This window comes from Pristis pectinata, unplaced genomic scaffold (assembly GCF_009764475.1).
Source record: "Pristis pectinata isolate sPriPec2 unplaced genomic scaffold, sPriPec2.1.pri scaffold_66_arrow_ctg1, whole genome shotgun sequence".
NCBI classification, from domain to species: domain Eukaryota; kingdom Metazoa; phylum Chordata; class Chondrichthyes; order Rhinopristiformes; family Pristidae; genus Pristis; species Pristis pectinata.
This window is the reverse complement of record NW_026262572.1, coordinates 727,575-744,446: the sequence shown is the minus strand read 5'-3', so window position 1 is coordinate 744,446 and position 16,872 is coordinate 727,575. Positions and strand designations below refer to the sequence as shown.

Below are 16,872 nucleotides of genomic sequence, written 5' to 3'. Positions count from 1 at the left end.
TAGAGCCGTTGCTCACAGTGCCAGAGTACCAGGTTCAATTCTGAGCACCGGTGCCGTCTGCGTTGAAGTTTGCACGTTCTCTCCTTGAGCGCACGGGAATCTTCCTGGTGAAGACACATTGTGAAATATTCCGATAAATTCCTTTGGATTCATAATGTTGAGATCAGGTTTTCCAATGATGGAAATTTCTGTCAATTTAAAAGTTCAATTTAGCTGATTAAATAAGATGTACTGAATAAGAGGAGAGCAATGACCCTGGATTGAAACCTCCAGCTGGGGATACATGAGATCGGAGCCCTGGTCATTCTGGTTCTGAAATCCCACTATTTAGATCCTGATCCTGATAGTTACTGCGAGCCTGTCGTATTCAAGCCAGGTTATAAGGGATTTCAATAATATGGGCAGAATTCCCTTCATGTCATTAATATCTTATCTGTTTGCATGTATTCTCCTGCAATGTACTGATTCACAACATCTTTCAAACAGTGCACCTGCACGCGGCCGGCTGACTCTTCATTATATGTCAATCAATATGTACTTATGAGAAGTCCGTGCAGGTTCACCCATGGCCTGTGGAAACAAAATATAACTCCGCAAGGATTAACGTCTCCCAATTGGAGGGTGGAGCGACGTGGTGATATTTTATGGTTTCCAGTCCCCGACAAAGTGAAAGTGACTGATTTTCTTTCTAGGTTCTGCAAGTAGCACCATGTTTCAGCAGTATCAACTTTCTGTGCAATTTCGCAAGACTTCAGTTGACATTGCTGAAAACCCTGAATGCTTCCTTGCTAATCAACACTGATAACTCTGTTCTCCAACGAAACTGACCGAAACTCGCTGCATATTTAGAATGTGTATTTTTATTTAGTTATTTATGGAATATATTTGAGAGACGTTTCAAAGAAAAACACATTGAAAATATATTCGGTCAAACTCCACCCACCCACAGCCCCCGCCTGTCCCCCCACCAACCTCCGTATCACAGATTCCCGTGGAGAGTGGGACGGAGAAAACATGAAAAGGAAGATTGATGCTGGAACTTATTCACAACATAATGGCATTTAAATTATTTTGCAGTTGAGAAATTGGATGAGTCAACACAATCCTCAACTACTCCCTGAACTTAGTCTGTGTCACAGCATAACTGCACATGTTTGAGCAGCAATTCAGAAGTTGGACATGACCCCGATGTCGGCTGTAAAACTGGGGAGGTAAACAGAATTATAGCCCAAATTCCAAAATCGGTTCCACATAGAATTCACCGTAAACACTGACCATAACAGGATCAAATTTGCCGAGATGACGAACAACAATGTTATGGATTTCCTTCTGCTCTCCATCTCTCGGTCTCTGCGAGTTTCTCCGCTGGTCTGACACCGGAATCTCCTGCGGGCTCTGCTGGCCTTTAAAATGTGTCTGACTGTTAAAACGTTGAAGAGCAGAATCACAATAAATGGGACACGCGGGATGAGAATATAATGAAGAAACTCAGCAATTGTCCAGCTCACTGAGATTATAACACGGATATTAATATGACAAAACCAAGGAGCATTCACCAACCTGGACCAAGGTGCGTACATAACAGACCAACACCCATTCTCTCTGCTGCTCAGTGCAGTCATCGCTCCCAGAACCATTGCCGCTGTTTTCTCAATGGAACAATGAGATTTCAGCCTTTGGCAACAAATGGCTACAAATCTGTCAAAAGTGAAAGCGACAGTAAAACAGACGGAACAGTCCGTGACGGCGTGAAGCAGGACGGCGTGCATAGTACACATGGGGATGGATTTCACAAAATATATGTTATGTATAAGCGGCATTTTAAAAAAAATATTTACAGCGTGGTAACAGGCACCTTCGGCCCAACGACTCCGCGCCGCCCATTTTAAACACCCAAATCAACCTACCTGTACGTCTTTCGAATGTAGGAGGAAACCGGAGCACCCGGAGAAAACCCACGCAGACACGGGAGGACGTACAAACCCATTACAGACAGCGACGGGAATCGAACCCCGATAGCTGGCGCTGTAATAGCGTCGCGCTAACCGCTACGCTACCCTGCCGGAATATCAAATCAAAGATAATGACCAGTAGATCCACCGCTGCTATGGCTACCAGGTAGCTGGTATCACTCTTGGAGAGACCGCACTTTTTCCTCCGAGACAGGGCCACAATCATCGTGATGTTAACTGTGGCGAAAACGAACGAAGAGGCATGTTAACAGGACAGAATGAGGGCAATGTGGGGTTTTCTGTGGAGTCCTGGAATAAAGATCTTATTGAAACAGGGAGTCCGAAGATAAAATGAAATGACCCTGCTGACATTTCAATCCCGCTCCAACGTTCAGAAACATCGTAAAGTGGAGCTCACGCTCCTCTGTAATGAATCACAGATTCTGTTGCCAACCACATCCCCACAATTACTCCGCACCCGGTAAACTGGTTGCTTGATTTAACTTTCTATCTGGCTCCAGGAAGACCAGATCAAATATGCAGTCGGGTCTGCAGTGGTGAATGCCGATGATAAATATGTTCTCAGCGAGATGGGTACCGACACAGATTTCTGACAACTGTTGGAGGTTTTACCTTGTTTGAGTGGAAACAAAAAGCGGAGATATCTTGGGGATACAACTGTTGCTGACATTTGTTGTACTGACCTGACCCAATGTACCCTACCGTGCCGCACCACTGCAGCGGAGAGTCGACCGCAGATCTGTGTGATGCAATGCGCTTGCATCAATAAACAGATAAAATATTCAATGTATTCACGTGACAATAAATGCGATCGCTTGCAGAGCGATGGAGTGGGAGATGAATAGGATACAATAGAAGAAAGGAATAATCCTTTCCAGCTTGGAATAATGGTGCTCCTGCAGAGCCCAAGCACTCAATTCAGGTCCTCAATAATTCTGCAGATGATGGGATCGGAAGTATCCGGAATTCTCCGGACACCAGTGGATGCACCACACTGTTTACAAATGTTCACCATGTATCTTGCTGTCTTCCTTCCTTACGCTGACTTGCTCTCACACATTCCTTCTACAAAGGGCCTTCTTTCAACTTCGAGGTACACACGAGTAAAATCCTGTCATCTGCACAAATTTTTGTCCGACCAATGTACCACAGCTCCCCCAGCAGTCTCTGATACTCTGAAACCGGGGGTCAAGCTGGCCCAAAGGGAGGCACCTCCCAGCGACGTGGTCATCGCGGCTGCAAGGAGTGTTTCGGAATACTGAATGCAGCAGGTCCCTCAACACGCGGAAGTAAAATCAACGCCTTTAAATTAGAATAATACGGAGCTCACTCTGCCGTCCAATCACAATTCCAACACTTCATTTTAATGAGGAAAGGAGCAAAGAATACTCTCCAAACTGCTACCGAATGGCATCAACGTCACTTTGTCTGGGTTGAGAAGATGCCACAGACCCTCCTCACCCTCATTCAGCAAAGCCGCACGCTGAGTCTGCTGCACTCCACGATCCTCTGTTAGAGAACTCCGCCAAGGTATTTCTCGTTTCAATGAAAGGACGGTCTCTGATGACAAGGGGAGTTTTACAATGTTGACCTTAAGAGTGAGGTGTATTGAAAATGCCCGCGGCTCAGGACGTCACCTCCGAAATTGAAGAGTTTAAAATCACATGCTTGGGAAACACTTTGTTGAACTGCAGCGGCAGTGTAAATATCTGCAGTTACAAAATGCCCGGCAGGAGAACAACAAAAAACGTTCAGATCGCAAGACCGCCGCCACAGGACTCGAGCTTGCAATTTCGTATTAAAATTTCTCAAATCCCTTCATGAAGGACAAGTTCAATCGCAATGTCGAGCTTCGAACACGGATTAAAAAAAACACAGTTGATGCACAGAGAGAAATGTCTGGTTTGAATGTTGTGAAAGGGGTTTTGTATACAGGCGCACGAATATCCGACTACAATGACGGGGCATCAGTGAAACACCGAACCTGCAGGATTTTGTGCAGATTGAGTCGCATTTTATGAAAAAATGGGAACCGCTGCCATCTAAAGAATGCGACGATGGTTGACCAAACTGATTGAAGGGTTTGGGTTAGAGCAGAGGGTAACCCTAACCCTTACCATAACCCTAACCTGCGCTGCTGGAGTTGCTGGTCTCCAAATAATTTATGCACGGCGTTTAGAGGAACGAGAGGAGACATAGAAAGGTACAATATTCTAGAAGTCTCGACAGATTATATACAGGGTGGAGGTGTCCCGTGGCTGAGGGATCTGGACCCAGGGAATGCGTATTGAGAATCAGCGGCACACCGGCTGCGATGGCGATGAGGAGAGGTTTCTTATCTCAGAGGGCGATGGATATGCAGGAATGTTCACGACAGAAGGCTGTGGAGACAAAGTGGCTGAACATATTTGCGTAGTCATCAGATAGATTACTGGACACAAATGCTTGAATGGTATGGGAACTGAGCCGGAATATGCACTGAGATCGAGTCCCCAATGACCGAGTCCTGCATTTATGCTCTCGATATTTCCACCTTTCCTCCTGTCTGCTTAATAAGGGGCTGTGATCCCTCAGTATGTATTTTAGTTTGTTAACTCATCTCCCCTGCCCAGTGTCTGTTTCACACCACATATTTACCGCATCCAGTTAATCCCTGATTAATGGTTTTATTTCAATGGCTCTCTCACCATCGAGTGAGAGAAAATATAACACAAGAGTGGAGAAGCCATTAAATAGTTAATGAGCGTGATACAATCATACGGAATATTGAACTCACAGTATTCAGCGTGCATTAGTTTAAGAGGCTGAATCATTCGTAAATTGCTGACCAAATTACAAACCTAATCTCCTGGATTGTATTGCACATGTTTGCATAACAAGGAACTGAGCAAACGTTGAAAGGTGGAACACAGGTCGAATTCATTTGCACAACGGCAGTGGCGAAAAGTTTCCCAGTATTGCAGAACTGAGGCTGCGCCTGTTTATTACGTTAGAGCCATGCACCAGATACCAGCATTTGGTGTAGATCTGGAGAGAAATGAAGTTCATATTGTACTTCACAAGTGGATCAATTTGATGCAGCACTAACGTAATTGTCAAAATTGTTGACGCGCTTCTCCGGTGCCGTGAAGTCATGTTTATGTTTCTGTTTTGGTTTTCTGATCCCATGGAAAGAGTCTCCCTAATACATATGAAGCCTGTCTCTGTAACGCGCTGCCAGTAGGATTCCAGCATAGAGGACAGAGTTCCTCCATCACACCTCCGCCATCATTAGAGTTCCACTCAGCGCTAATCCATTTTCCATGCTGCCTCTAATCTTACGGGCAGCATTACTCTACATCCCGTATATAGCAGCCTTAGGGGTTCCTGGTAAGTTATTACATCGAAGTACGAAAGTTACGGAATGGTTATTGAAATGTTCCCCGTTATTATCTTGGCAACAGTCTGATGTTTAATTTTCGTGTCCCGCAAATCAATTTTAAGATGAAGCGAGCGGTGGGTGTTTACGTCTGACTTACCTGTTCGTTTGGTTCACCTGAACATCTTTTTAAAGGCAACAATCTTCCAAAAATTTTGTTTCCTCAACTATTTCCAGGTAACTGCGTTTGACTGTAAACCCATGCAGTCTGTATAACTGGTGATAGTCACTTTATTTTCCCCATGTGTCAAAGTCCCTCCCGTTCCTTTCCATTACTCTCGATAATATCCCGTTCAGCAAAACCTCGTCTGCAATTTCAAAATTGATCAATTTCCACATGGCTCAGTTGAGGACCTCACCAGCCGCCCATGCCTGCACACACGCCTGAGAGTCTGGGTCGTCAGGCAAGCGACTGCAGTGTCATTCATAAGGATATCTCAATTGTTTTAAAGTGAGGTACCAAATATTATTCAAAGTCATCCCAAACCTTACCGACGGTGGCTTTACGCTCCCTGAAGAAACAAAGATTCTCAGCCTCATCTCCTCAAGGATTATTATACTCCTTTTTCACATTTCCCCTTCCGATCAGTGGCAGACTGCTGCATTCTGCAACATCCTCTCCAACAGACCGCTGTTGACGTAATCAATTGCACAGAGAGAACGATTGAAACATGGCACTGCCTCGCCGTGAAACTACCCTGACATTGTTTCACAGATCAATGTGACTTTCTTCTATAACATCCTTCTACCACATTCTCCTCCTGACATCAAACAAATGTCGGGATTTCTCGCTTCACTTCACACAAACACTTCATTTCATGATCAGAACCTTGCAGTCTGATAGTGGACCAACCTCGCTCAGCAAGTTTCTACGCCCTGCTGAAATATCTCTCCATGTAAATGTATTTTGAAATATCCCCAATTAACTTCACCCGCGTTTCCCAATGACTCTTCAACTGCGCTCCCCAACCTCGCCTTTCAAAACTGCTTCAATGTTTGCTGAGTTGCTCCAAAACCAGGAAGTCAACCTGACGGATCCGCAGTGTCTCTCCGAAGACACTTACATCCTCCCATTTCTGCTGCCTTCTGGTTAATCATGCAATCCCTGCCGCTTCAAACTTGGCAACAAGTCCAGCTCCGGAAATACATGCATTGCTCTCACAATATTTTGTAATGTTATTTTCACCCTGACGATCTGAACTCATCGATTCATTCGCGGCACAGGTTGTGTCTGTCCAGGACGAATCCTTTTGGAGGGAAGAATGAAATGGTATTAGTGCAGGATTGGTGCGGGTGGGGGCGGCGAGGACACTGTGCGACAAAGTGTCCGTTTCTGTACTGAGTGTCTCCATCTCAGTCATCACAACTTGCGGCACAATGTGTGTATGAAATAGGCTCTCCTCTTTGGGTCACACACCGTCCTCACCATTACGAAGTAACTGTGCAAATGCGACTTTGTCAAATATTTTGATTCAAAGGATGAGATGAAGTTTCCGCGGATCTTTCGTCCGACCTTACCGTAAAAGTCATCACTAGATCCGTTTGTTCTTTTTGGCATCAACTGCTGCTAAACTTATGAACACAGAATATCACCCATCCGTTTACAGGAACAGTTGTGCGGACTCAAGACATCAACGAGATGGGCGCTGATCTGTCCGTTACATTTTCACTCTGAAAACTCTCATTATTCGCCACTCAATTTTTCAGTCTCGGCCGGGACAGTTTTGAATCCTGACCCGTAGTTTGACCACAGGTTTCCCCATTAGTCTATGTCACGAGCCCGCACTGAGAACAGCATATAAAATCCGAAACACTTCAGCTCTTCACCTCCCATGCCCCTCCACTGCTGCTCACGGATTTAAATCTGCATTCACCCCTCGGACGACTCCAGTGGCTTCACCTTTCCCACTGTACTTCTGCTGATTTTAATGGTCCTTCACATTAATTGGGGACGGACGACTTCCCCAAATCTGCTGTGAATTTTCGCGGACTCCCAGTAGTTCAGCGGCGATGTGGGCGAATCAGCAAGGAAGACCCCGGTGCAGCCTTTCATTGATTCGTTACTGGCTGTTTCCATTTACAATTGGTACATTGCATTAAATTTGGGTGTTAAATATCTGCTTCAGTGAGCAGTGGCACCACAAGTAAAATGTTCATTTCAACCCGGATCTTGACGTGAAGTCAGTCATTAAATTACACACTGTGTAACTGACACCATAAATGTATCCTTATCAGCGTCTCTGATTGTTCCCATCTCACAGCTAACGTGGTGTCGATTGTGATCCTGTCCCGGGGAAAATACGGTCTCTCCAAATGTGTCTCTCGCTACCTCGTGGCCATGGCAGCAGCAGACCTGTTAGTCGTTGTCACTGACGTGATACTGTTCCATATTAATGAATTATATTTCCCAACAAGTTTCCTGTTCATTACCCAAGTGTACTCCTCGCATAAGGTCCTTCGTCATGCGGCCACAGACATCTCCGTGTGGTTGACACTCTCCTTCACATTTGATCGATATGTGATGATTTGTTGACAGAAAATGGGGACCAAATATTGCACCGGGAAAATTGCAGCCAGGGTTATAGGAACCATGTGTCCGCTGTTCTGTTGTAAAAACATCCCCTGGTACTTCGTAAATCAACATGATGTTACAGTACAGACAGTACCATGGGACTGTAAAACGAAACTAGACTTTTATACTGATCCTGCATGGATAGTTTTCAGATGGATTCATTACCTCCTAACTCCCATGCTGCCAATGTTCCTGATATTGTTGCTCAATGCTCTGACCATGGGACACATTTTAGCGGCCAGTAGAGTCCGCTAGAGGCTGAGAGGCAGCAAGAAGGATGCGAGTCACAATGATGCTGAGATGGAAAAACGAAGCAAGTCGATAACCTTACTCTTCGCTGTATCCGGTAGCTTCATGTTGCTTTGGTTGACGTGTTGTGTTGTTTTTCTGTTAATACAAATTATGAAGCACTATTATTCAACCCGGTTCAGTGACCCGATGTTGATCGCGGACCGAACCAGCTACATGCTACTGTTGCTGAGCTGCTGCACAATAACTTGTATTTATGCGGTGACTCAGTCCAAATTCAGAGCGCAGCTAAAGAATGCACTAAAATTTCCGCTGAGAATGATGTTAAAATGCGTTAAGGAAATAAAACAACGCAGGAGTCCGGGCTTTAGATCTCAGCAGCATCTCACCTCCCATTTCCCCTGAGAACAAACTTCAGGTGCGTCTCTCGGTAACATCTGGGGAATCCTGCGTTTTACCATAATTTACTTTTCTGAACAAGATCGACGTTTTCGCCTCACGTTAATGCGGAGTGACCAAGGTGGTCAGAGAATTACATCATAATTCAGCGCACCTGGGGAATCAAAGCCTTGTTTTGTAGATCGACAAATATGATAATTAACTGTTGTGTTCTCCGTCCGTTGATGAAGAGGAGAGTAGTGGGAAATATTTAATGACTTTAAAAATAAAGGGAAGTTCAAACCTGTACGGATTGTGTTCAGTAGATAAAGTATTGATTATACTAAAGGTCACATTTTGACTACACTTTTCATTTTCTGTCGGTAACTTCGCCGTCAGCAGCAGCGCTTTAATTGGTCAGCAATTCCCTCCTGTCTGCGGACAGTGGTTTCCAGCCGTGTGTCCAATGAATTATGGTGGAGAAACATTGATTCCAATGACCAATATGTGTCCTTGCCCATCACAACAGTAATATTATGTTGAGGTGTCTGGGGCGTGTCCAGCAACACTGATGTTGCCTGTTTTCAGAGGATAGATGCATCTGTTGACGTGGTTCTTCCTGCAGCAAATGCTCTGGACCCGCGATGTTTCAGGTGGCCCGTCTGCTGAGTGCTAATTTCCCCAACCAGTTCAGCGAACACGATGAATGCGTCGTCCCGCTCCTGTGCTCTGTCACCATGAAAGCTGTAATTGAACAGAGATGTAGCACAAGAGACTGCAGAGGTTGGAATCTGGATCTACAAGCAATCTCCCGGAGGAAATCAGTGATCGAAGCATCTGGGTTGGGAGGACGGGGTGTTGAGAGGAATTCTCAACGTTTCGGTTGGAAACTCTGCATCAGGACTAAGGGCGGAGAGGGAAGAGAGGCAGTGTAAAGCGAACAGGAGGACCGGTGAGATAGGGGCCAGTGGTTGACTGTTGGACCGAAGGTGGCTGAATGGTGGCGGGCAGATGGAGTCAGGTAGGGGAGGGAGAGGGGTGGAGTGGGAGACAAAGGCAGGTGGAGAATAGATGCAGACGGAGAGGAAATGGCAGATGAAGCCGGGTTGGGGGTGTGAAGGTGAAGGCGCAGAGATGAAAATAAAGAGGAACACAAAGGCGACCAGAGCTGGAATATAACAAGTAAGGAAGGTGATAATGGGAACCATTCTGGGAGAGGTGAAGGGATGGTGGAACCAGGACCTGTCGGAGAGGGGCGGGGGGGAGGGGAGGGCGGTGCTTTGTGTGAAATTTGAGGGTAAGATTAGACGGAACCAGGAGAGGTTCCGACATGACAAAGAATGATGGGTATCCGCAGAGATGAGGAAAAAAGAGACAATGAAGGAAGGACCGGGGATGGTTGGAGAGAGATGGCGTGGCGGGCACACTGGAGGTGAGGCTGACCGGAAATTGGGAGATTGACTGTCTTTACCACCAGGTGGTAGCCTACACAGGCGGGACACCAGCCCTTCATCTCATGGCTTTGGCCTTACAAGTGCAGTGGATAAGGCTGAGGATGGACAGATTTCAATGGGAATGGGAATAGCAATTGACATAACATACAACAAGGCTGTTTACGTCCCTGAATGGTGGCGATGGAAGCGCTGTGAGAAAACCTGCTGCACCTCTGGCAGTTGTAGTAGTAAGTGCCAGGGGTCAGGGAGCGGTGGGTGGGGTGAGCTGAGCGCAACCGACTTGCACACCCGATATTCCGCCGGTAACATCTCGCTCTCCCGCCGGACCCTGAGCTCACAACGGTTCGCCGGGTCTTCCCCTGTATCCGTCACCGCCGGTGTCACCACAGACCCCAAATTCTGACCTCCCTTATCAGCCCTAACACAACTCTTTCCCCTCCCCTTTTTACCTCTGCACCCCATACTTCCATCTCTCCCCGAGTCCCCACTCACATTCCAGTCCCTGTTCTCTCTCCTGTGAACCCACATTTGCGACAGGTCGAAACTCTGCCTTGTCTCACCATGCACCCCACGCCACCTCACCCTCCCTCCCCCCCACCCTCTGACACCCTTGCCTGATGCTGGAGCTGTCTGTCCTCTGCAGCAGCTCATCGAGTTCCAGGCTCACAATGATGCTCTTCATCCGTCGCCTCTGTCTCCGGGCTCGGCCACCTTCACTGCCATAGTGAGGCGAACAGCAAATCTGGAGAGCACCACCTCATATTGTGCGTGGTGTGTCTGCAGCCCATTTGTATAAACTTTGAATTTTCCAATTCAAGGAACCCTTACCTCATGTGCCTCCCCCATCTCTCACCTTCCTCTCGTCCTCTCCTCCCACCTTCCTTTATCCATATCTATCGCCACGTCAGCTAGTTTTGTCCGCCTCCCCCACCTGGTTCCAACCACCAATCACCCCTCATATATCAGCTGCCCATGAGTCCTTTCTCTCCTGGTTACACTCACCTCCTTCCTTGCTCTTCAGGGTCAGGCCTTTCATTAAGGCAATGGATGAGGTCTGACATGGGAAAATGGATTAAAAGTTAAGGAGGCAGCAAGGGGCGCAGGCTAATTTGTCAAATGTCATGCAGAGCAGGCTTGGTGAGTGTTGACAGAAGGTTAGGGTGAGGATTGTGTCGTGAGTGGACGTGTGTGGTCCATGTTTTAACACAGGAATCTGTGCTGGGCCCCGTGATGCCTGTGACGGACACTTATCAGCTGGATTTCAACCAGACAGGAATGATGAAGTTCACAGATGACCTGCATGTTGGCGGTGTTGTCAGTGAGGAGGGGAACCTTCAGCAACAGAAAAATATGGGCGAGTTAGTTATGATGGACAGAGCAGTGGCCTGTGCAATGTGCTCCTCAAACATATGGGGGGTGTATTTGGAAGAACGAAAAGTCTGGGAATCACACAGTGATCGGTGGAGCATTACAGGGCACTGAGGAACAGAGGGACTTGTTCTTCGTGTCCACTTGTCCCTGGGGACAGCAGAGTAAGTGGTTCAATAAGTTGCCTTCATTCGCCAATGCATCAACTGAAAGTAAGACACAAGAAAGTGCAGATGTTGGAATCTGTAGCATAACACTAACTGCTGGGGAAAGTTTGGGGTCGAGAACCTGCATCAGGCATCTTTGTGCGAATGAAGAGTCTTGACCTGAAACATCAGACATCCCATTGTCTCCACATAGCTGCTTTCCTCACTGAGGAAATAAAATCAAACAGCAGGGTGGTCAAAGGTGACAAGCTGACCAATCCCAATCTGACAAAGTGCCAATGAAGGAATCTTTCCCTGAATCAGCGAGAGAGGGAACTGCCGCAGACACCCGTGAAACCTTTGGAATTAACAATGTAATAGAAGTTGTCTGTCTCTGAGTTGAACTTCTTTACAAGCATTATTTAAAATGGTTCATTCTTTCTTGTCTGGCGGGGTAGCTTTCTGCACACTATTTACTTGAACTCTTTGTTTTGCCTGCATGTTTTCTTTCCGTCACTGACACACGGACACCCAGCGCCGTTAGAACATCAACATTTCTCAGTCTGTTACTGATCAGAAAATACGCTGTCTTTCTGTTTTCCCTGCCACCGCGGTACCGTCACGCGTATCCGTGTTACAATCTGTCTGTCATGTGTCTGTCCGCTCACTCGCATTGTCTGAATTGCCTTAGAGCTTCTTTGAATCTTCCTCACTACCCACAATCCTACTCACATCTGCGTCTTCTGTAGGTGTTGCCCCTCTAAGTGTTATCTTTCTGCGCAGGAATTCTGTGCATACAGGTGGAGGGGGTTTGCCACACTCATACTGCGCCAACTGCTTCAACGAGCTCCCCAACTAAATCTGTTCAGCGAGAGGACGTTGACCAGGGTCAGGTGCAGTGCTGATGCCTGGGCTCCACACCTGGAGGCGACGTCACAGCGGAGTCCCTCCTTTGCCCCGCCCTCCCCAGGAGAGCACGGCGTCTCTCTCCATCTGCGAAGCAGTTTCGCCGCCCCGGTACATTACAGGATACAGCAGATGACATTAGACTGGCTCGTTATCTGTGCACGAACTCTATTTCCATAGAATCACTCGGCAATTCAACCCACTCCCGTCCTGAACTCTGTCGACACCGTTACCACCTGTCAGATGATATCCTCGTGAAGAATTCCTTTCCCTTATGGCCCCATTTCCTCCATCCTTCATGACCCTTGTCCTTCCCCTTCAGCAGCCATTCCCTTAAATATTTTCCCGCCCTTTAACCTGTTCTCCAACAATGACCATAATAGTCCTTTCAATGATCAGTACTCCGTTTAACCCCTGAACACCGGACCTTTGCTGAATCACCCACAGCTGACTGACTTCCAGCTGATCCAATGAAACACTGAAACCATTCGGCCCTCGGATAGCCCCACGCAATGCACCTTCAACCCAGAATTCCTTCCTGTCTCTACCATCAGTGGGTTATTTGTGCTGGGCGTGGAATTGCATTCAGTTGTTCCGATGAAGTACGGGGTGCTTATTTCTCCCAACAACTTCCCATGTGATATTCCACTCACAGTGCCTTGCCTCCGAGTGCTTCGATCCTAAAGGGAACAAACACAGATGTGACGCTGTTGTTTATAAATGTAGTATGTTTTATTTGTGAGGGCAACCCACGTTTATGGCACATGTAATGGAGGGTTCAGGGGTTATGAGAGCTGATCAATCACACAGATCCTGTGGCCCTGCAGAAGGAATCAGTCATGGTGACTTTGGCCAGCTCGTCCTGGAGAGAGTCCGGCAATGGATCGTTCACCGTTTCCGTCTGCAGCATCGAACCTGGGATGTGGAGGATTCGGCCGCCCGCGTTGGTTTATTGCAGACATGCCGGCGTCATGATTCTCCGAGATTGTCTAAAGTGAACATCAAAGAGAGAGGCAGTGCTAATGGGTGAGTTAGAATTGTGTCTCTGCTGTTCCCGTCTCTGCCACTCACACTCCCTCTCACACCACCTCATCCGTTTCCTACCCCTCTCTCCCCAGATCCTTTTACTGCCTGCATTCTGCCCTCGCGGCTCTCTCTCCGGCACCTCCAGCCGCACCCACCACCACACCCCGTCTCCTTCACATTCGCGCACACCCAGGTTACCAGGCCGTATGGTAATGGATCAGGTTGCAAAAGTGGACAAAGGAAGTCTGTTCCTATTTCGTCTGGTGGTTTGTTTGTCTGACCCTCTCCGGTACTTTCTCTCTGTGTCTGAATCATTCAATTGTTCCATCGGTCTCTGTGATTTTCTCCCCTTTCTGTATCTTTCTGTCGCTGTCTCTGTCTGTCTGTTACTCACCCTGTCTCTGCCCCGTCTGTCTGTGTCTGTCTGTCTGTCTGTCTCTCGCTCTGCCTCTGTCTCTCTCGCTTGAAACTCTGTCTCTACCACCAGCAGATTATTTTACCGGGCGTGTAATTGCTTTAAAATGCTTATCATTCCGGACAATTTCCCCGTGTGATATTCCACCCACAATCACCTTGTCCCCCAGAGCTTCGATCCTAAAGGGAATCAAACACCGATGTAACGCTGCTGTAAATTTAATAGGTTTTATTTATAACGGCAGCCGATTATTCTGACACAGGTCATACGGGCCTCAGGGGTCATGAGAGCTGACCAAACACAAAGAGACTGTGGCCCTGCACTGATTCATTCATGGTGAATTTGGTCAGCTCGGCCGGGACGGCGTCCGGCACTGGATCATTTACGGATTCCCTTTGCACCCTGCAACCTTAGACGTGAATGATCCGGCCGCCCCCTCGCCCAGTGCTTTCTTCTGAGTGGTTTTATTGCCGACATTCAGGCATCATGACTCTACGCTCTCCTCGAAATTGAAACGTCCGCATGAAATTCCTGCAGAAACATGAATCAATTGATCGTTTGCCACAGCTCGGGAGTACAAGGAGAAATCATGAAACAGACTCTGACAACGTTACGGGCACTGCCCCTCGACCAGATACGAAAACTGATCAATTTTGGTCGTTATGGCCGTGTCTTGGGCTATCAGCATTCGGAAAGTTGGGTGCAATGATTTTCCACAAAGGGAGCACCTGTGCCAGAGATGTGACATCAAGGACACAAAACTGAGTGAGAACCCGAGCTGTGACTGGACTGATGAGCTGCCAGCGGACGGAGACAAGGTGACACAGTGGCAGATGGAGCACAGTTTGGGTAATGTGAGACCAATGATTTCCAGAGAAAAATGGGGACAAAGTGGGGAATGTTGATGTCCACAATGGTCCCGTGTATTTGTCCAAGGAATGAGGGAAGCGGGGAGAGAAGGAGAAAGGCCCAGGGTGGTGAGAAGGAGAGAAGAAGTGGAAACACAGAACTGAAGAAGGGAAGTTCAATTGAGGACAGAGGGGAGAGAGGTGTGAAATGAGGAGAATTAAGAGGCCGTCAGTGAAGAGGAAGTTTGGAGAGAGGAAGGGCAGGGAGAAGAGAGGGGGGCAGGAGAATGGGGGAATAAGATGGATAATAGTGAGGAGAGAGAGCAAGGGCAGAGTGTTGGGGAAGGAGGGCGAGGGGTAGGACGGTGGTGGTGGGGATGGATCAATACGAACTGTGGAGGGGAAGAGCGAGAATGGTGAGGGGTATTCGAACTTGCAGGAGAGGGAAGGAATAGCATGACTGTGCGCAATGTGTGAAACCGAGGGTGTGGGAAGTGAAGGGAAAGGTGCAGCAACATTGAACAATGTCAGCGTGCGAGTGGGAGCGGGAATCAGGGAGAGTGTGGGAAGAGAACGAGTGGGGGATAGAGGGAAAGTAGGTTTGGGAGGAACAGAAGCGAGGGAGGGGAGAAATAGTGGGAATGACAAGGAAGGAATGTTTGTGTGTGTGTGTGTGTGTGTGTGTGTGTGTGTGTGTGTGTGTGTGTGTGTGTGTGTGTGTGTGTGTGTTTCTGTGTGTAGGAGAGGAGGGAGCGGATGAAGTTGGGGAAGTGGGGAGGGGTTTGCAGTCAGAGGCACGGGCTGTAGTGGGGACCAGTGTGTGTGAGAGAGGTGGACGGACGGATAAGGAAGGAGAGACATGGAGGGAGAGCGAGCGCCAGTGGTTGAGATAGAATTGTGTCTCGGCTGTTCTCGTATCTGCCACTCATACTCCCTCTCCCACCGCCTCATCCGTTTCATTCCTTTCCATCCCCTCTCTCCTCTACTCCATTTCCACCTGCATCCTCCTCCCGCTGCCCTCCTCCCGCGCCTGCAGCAGCTCCCACCACTGCACCCCGTATCTTTCAATCTCAGGCACACCCGGTTTATCAGGCTCTATGGTCATGGCTTATGTTCCAAAGGTGGGCAACGGAAGTCAGTGCTCGAGGGTAGAACGGCGGAATCCGATCAGCGGGGCCGCACCGTAGAAATCCGGCAACAGGAAGAATTGACTCCTTCAGTACTATTACCTCACGGACGTCTTGACTTTCCTTGTAATATCACAAGAATCCTGACCGAAATAATCTGACAGTGGTGCTTCAGTTTATAAATCAATCTATCGGCCACGCAGAGATTCAAGAGCGACACAGACACGTACCTGCTCTGGATGTTGTGCAGTGATGTGTGAAGTCACCAGCAGGATTCCAAGAGTTATCACCAGCGCCTTCATCGTCTTGCACTGAGTTCCTCAGAGTCCCGATCAGGAGGCTGGAACAGGAATGTTCTGCAATGTGAACCCCGAGCGTTTTCTGCCTTTATGTTGATGCACACGGGCAGGGGCTCCGAAGTCACCTTCAGGAGTGGCGCCTCCTCCCTGTGTGATGTCATGATGTGGCAGCACGGCGCAGGATGGATATTTAACCCGTAAGTGTCGACCTGTGTTGTTACCCCAGGAGGTCTAAACCTGACCCCTCTCCTACAAATCCCTGGAAATGTGACATCCCCCAGTTTGATGTCTCTTCCTGTGTGGTAGTGGGTTGAGAGAACACAGGTGCTCTCGACAATGATCAATCATGGGCTGAACCAGCGGCAGGACCACGGGGACTGAGAGCAGCGATGGGTGATCCAACGCCAGAGCTCGGCCCGGCGGAGCTTCGCCAAATCCCATCGAGCTGTTCAGCAACATGATCGGGGTATTTTTAGACAAATCTCACAACGTTCGCTGTGGTTCGCGACCTGGGACTCACAAACCCATTGATATTGTCAAGATTTCACGGGAGGGGCAATTCGACACATCGACTGGCTGCAGTCTCCTCCCTTGAGACTGGAATATGAGGGCAGAGCAGCCCCCTCTGCAATAACGCCGGGACCAATGGTGGGTTTTGTTGTTCCTTGAGGCCGGGGCTTTCAGGAAGTGTCA

The 16,872-nt window shown here is 48.0% G+C and overlaps 1 long non-coding RNA gene across 1 annotated transcript; it reads right to left on the bottom strand.

Moving 5' to 3' along the window:
• Positions 1 to 13,174: 13,174 nt before the first annotated feature.
• On the bottom strand, positions 13,175 to 16,310 carry LOC127567258 (uncharacterized). The gene is made up of 2 exons (XR_007955853.1): positions 16,111 to 16,310; positions 13,175 to 13,453 (listed from the first exon to the last, which is right to left on the bottom strand). It is a non-coding gene; the product is annotated as an uncharacterized LOC127567258 (long non-coding RNA).
• Between the last annotated feature and the right edge of the window lie 562 nt (positions 16,311 to 16,872).